At 38.6% G+C, this 4,464-nt stretch overlaps 2 non-coding genes across 2 annotated transcripts; both read right to left on the bottom strand.

Moving 5' to 3' along the window:
• Nucleotides 1-328: 328 nt before the first annotated feature.
• On the bottom strand, nucleotides 329-402 carry trnai-aau (transfer RNA isoleucine (anticodon AAU)). The gene has a single exon. It is a non-coding gene; the product is annotated as a tRNA-Ile (tRNA).
• Nucleotides 403-2,590: 2,188 nt separating this feature from the next.
• trnai-aau (transfer RNA isoleucine (anticodon AAU)) lies at nucleotides 2,591-2,664 on the bottom strand. The gene has a single exon. It is a non-coding gene; the product is annotated as a tRNA-Ile (tRNA).
• Between the last annotated feature and the right edge of the window lie 1,800 nt (nucleotides 2,665-4,464).

Here is a 4,464-nt window from a genome sequence, read left to right as displayed (position 1 = left end):
CTTGAGCTTTATTTTATATAGCTTTGTTCTTTCAACTTTATGTACAAAAGCAAATAGAAATAACTATATATTTTTTTTAAAAAATTCCTGAATTTTGCGCCATCTGGCTTTCTCTATGGTTCCCTACTGCCGTCTAACTCCACCTGCCACCTGAAAGAAAAAAATAATAAATTTAAAGGAAGCAAGGAGCCACAAACCGTAGAGGCTAAAAAAGGTGTGGCCTCGCACAAATCAGTGTTTTCTTGGCTATTGCTGGAGGTAGTCCAGCATGGTGTTGGCTTGTCAGTGAATCAGTCCTGAGAATTTGTCTGAAGATAAGAGCATCTCATGGCCCGTACGGGGATCGAACCCGTGACCTTGGCGTTATTAGCACCACGCTCTAACCATCTGCGCTAACCGGCCTAAGGGACACATTAAGACTTTTGCCTGGCTCCGTACCGTGAGCTAGGACGGGGCTAAGCGAAGAAGACCTTCATCGACGTCGAACTCCACCTCCCGCCATATACCGCCATATACCGCCAACCTACCGCCATATAGCTCAAACCTACCGCCGGCTAACTCCACCTGCCACCTGAAAGAAAAAATAAATGTAACAGTAACAATGAGCCACGCGCTCGTCCTCCTAAAATCCTTGGAAACCAACCAAGCCTGTAAAATCAAAGCGCTATTCATTGTATGGGGGCGAGGGAATCTCCTCAACCACCACCATCTGGATGATGGACTAAAACCCACAGCAGGAAAAAAAGAGCAAGTAATCATATAAGAATGATAAGAAATCCAGAAAACTTTCAGAATATCACTTGTCACCTTACAGGAAAATAAAGCCATGAATATGAGAACCTGTATTAAACTAAATCGATCAACCAATTTTTAAAAATTATTATTTCATTCATTTCTTTAACATTTTTGATTAAACACTGACCTTTACTTTCATTGAATAGACTTATTATTTATTGTAGGCTGAATGTTTAAATGTTAGCAATTACCGCAGACGTTAGCAAAAAGTGGGTGTTTCCTGCAAAGTCATTTCTCACAAAATCAGGTGATAATGTTCGCCCAGCAATGCAACTATCTCTTTATCTATAGAGACAAAAGAAAGATATTACAGAATGATCACTCTGAATGGCCGCCCATCCATGTAAATATCTCTATTTGTAAAGACAAAAGAATGAGGTTTAATCACCGTCTTAATGTGTAGTGACTGGGTTTATTTGTGAAGATACTGATGAATGAAAACATGGTGCAACCCAAAAGAAAACCTGTCAGCTTGAGCTTTATTTTATATAGCTTTGTTCTTTCAACTTTATGTACAAGAGCAAATAGAAATAACTATATTTTGTAAAAAAAAAATTCCTGAATTTTGCGCCATCTGGCTTTGTCCATGGTTCCCTACTGCCGTCTAACTCCACCTGCCACCTGAAAGAAAAAAATAATAAATTTAAAGGAAGCAAGGAGCCACAAACCGTAGAGGCTAAGCGAAGAAGACCTTCATCGACGTCGAACTCTACCTGCCGCCATATACCGCCATATACCGCCAACCCACCGCCATATAGCTCAAACCTACCACCTGAAAGAAAAAATAAATGTAACAGTAACAATGAGCCACGAGCTCGTCCTCGTGAAATCCTTTGAAACCAACCAAGCCTGTAAAATCAAAGCGCTATTCATTGTATGGGGGCGAGGGAATCTCCTCAACCACCACCATCTGGATGATGGACTAAAACCCACAGTAGGAAAAAAAGAGCAAGTAATCATATAAGAATGATAAGAAATCCAGAAAACTTTGAGATTATCACTTGTCACCTTACAGGAAAATAAAGCCATGAATATGAGAACCTGTATTAAACTAAATCGATCAACCAATTTTTAAAAATTATTATTTCATTCATTTCTTTAACATTTTTGATTAAACACTGACCTTTACTTTCATTGAATAGACTTATTATTTATTGTAGGCTGAATGTTTAAATGTTAGCAATTACCGCAGACGTTAGCAAAAAGTGGGCGTTTCCTGCAAAGTCATTTCTCACAAAATCAGGTGATAATGTTCGCCCAGCAATGCAACTATCTCTTTATCTATAGAGACAAAAGAAAGATATTACAGAATGATCACTCTGAATGGCCGCCCATCCATGTAAATATCTCTATTTGTAAAGACAAAAGAATGAGGTTTAATCACCGTCTTAATGTGTAGTGACTGGGTTTATTTGTGAAGATACTGATGAATGAAAACATGGTGCAACCCAAAAGAAAACCTGTCAGCTTGAGCTTTATTTTATATAGCTTTGTTCTTTCAACTTTATGTACAAAAGCAAATAGAAATAACTATATATTTTTTTTAAAAAATTCCTGAATTTTGCGCCATCTGGCTTTCTCTATGGTTCCCTACTGCCGTCTAACTCCACCTGCCACCTGAAAGAAAAAAATAATAAATTTAAAGGAAGCAAGGAGCCACAAACCGTAGAGGCTTAAAAAGGTGTGGCCTCGCACAAATCAGTGTTTTCTTGGCTATTGCTGGAGGTAGTCGAGCACCGTGTTGGCTTGTCAGTGAATCAGTCCTGAGAATTTGTCTGAAGATAAGAGCATCTCATGGCCCGTACGGGGATCGAACCCGTGACCTTGGAGTTATTAGCACCACGCTCTAACCATCTGAGCTAACCGGCCTAAGGGACACATTAAGACTTTTGCCTGGCTCCGTACCGTGAGCTAGGACGGGGCTAAGCGAAGAAGACCTTCATCGACGTCGAACTCCACCTCCCGCCATATACCGCCATATACCGCCAACCTACCGCCATATAGCTCAAACCTACCGCCGGCTAACTCCACCTGCCACCTGAAAGAAAAAATAAATGTAACAGTAACAATGAGCCACGCGCTCGTCCTCCTAAAATCCTTGGAAACCAACCAAGCCTGTAAAATCAAAGCGCTATTCATTGTATGGGGGCGAGGGAATCTCCTCAACCACCACCATCTGGATGATGGACTAAAACCCACAGCAGGAAAAAAAGAGCAAGTAATCATATAAGAATGATAAGAAATCCAGAAAACTTTCAGAATATCACTTGTCACCTTACAGGAAAATAAAGCCATGAATATGAGAACCTGTATTAAACTAAATCGATCAACCAATTTTTTTAAATTATTATTTCATTCATTTCTTTAACATTTTTGATTAAACACTGACCTTTACTTTCATTGAATAGACTTATTATTTATTGTAGGCTGAATGTTTAAATGTTAGCAATTACCGCAGACGTTAGCAAAAAGTGGGTGTTTCCTGCAAAGTCATTTCTCACAAAATCAGGTGATAATGTTCGCCCAGCAATGCAACTATCTCTTTATCTATAGAGACAAAAGAAAGATATTACAGAATGATCACTCTGAATGGCCGCCCATCCATGTAAATATCTCTATTTGTAAAGACAAAAGAATGAGGTTTAATCACCGTCTTAATGTGTAGTGACTGGGTTTATTTGTGAAGATACTGATGAATGAAAACATGGTGCAACCCAAAAGAAAACCTGTCAGCTTGAGCTTTATTTTATATAGCTTTGTTCTTTCAACTTTATGTACAAGAGCAAATAGAAATAACTATATTTTGTAAAAAAAAATTCCTGAATTTTGCGCCATCTGGCTTTGTCCATGGTTCCCTACTGCCGTCTAACTCCACCTGCCACCTGAAAGAAAAAAATAATAAATTTAAAGGAAGCAAGGAGCCACAAACCGTAGAGGCTAAGCGAAGAAGACCTTAATCGACGTCGAACTCTACCTGCCGCCATATACTGCCATATACCGCCAACCTACCGCCATATAGCTCAAACCTACCACCTGAAAGAAAAAATAAATGTAACAGTAACAATGAGCCACGAGCTCGTCCTCGTAAAATCCTTTGAAACCAACCAAGCCTGTAAAATCAAAGCGCTATTCATTGTATGGGGGCGAGGGAATCTCCTCAACCACCACCATCTGGATGATGGACTAAAACCCACAGTAGGAAAAAAAGAGCAAGTAATCATATAAGAATGATAAGAAATCCAGAAAACTTTGAGATTATCACTTGTCACCTTACAGGAAAATAAAGCCATGAATATGAGAACCTGTATTAAACTAAATCGATTAACCAATTTTTTAAAATTATTATTTCATTCATTTCTTTAACATTTTTGATTAAACACTGACCTTTACTTTCATTGAATAGACTTATTATTTATTGTAGACTGGATGATTAAATGTTAGCAATTACAGCAGACGTTTGCAAAAAGTGGGCGTTTCCTGCAAATGTCATTTCTCACAAAATCAGGTGATAATGTTCGCCCAGCAATGCAACTATCTCTTTATCTATAGAGACAAAAGAAAGATATTACAGAATGATCACTCTGAATGGCCGCCCATCCATGTAAATATCTCTATTTGTAAAGACAAAAGAATGAGGTTTAATCACCGTCTTAATGTGTAGTGACTGGG

Source organism: Ictalurus punctatus, chromosome 2, assembly GCF_001660625.3.
Source record: "Ictalurus punctatus breed USDA103 chromosome 2, Coco_2.0, whole genome shotgun sequence".
In the NCBI taxonomy this organism is placed as follows: domain Eukaryota; kingdom Metazoa; phylum Chordata; class Actinopteri; order Siluriformes; family Ictaluridae; genus Ictalurus; species Ictalurus punctatus.
The sequence above is the reverse complement of the archived record's forward strand: the minus strand, read 5'-3'. Positions and strand labels throughout refer to the sequence as shown.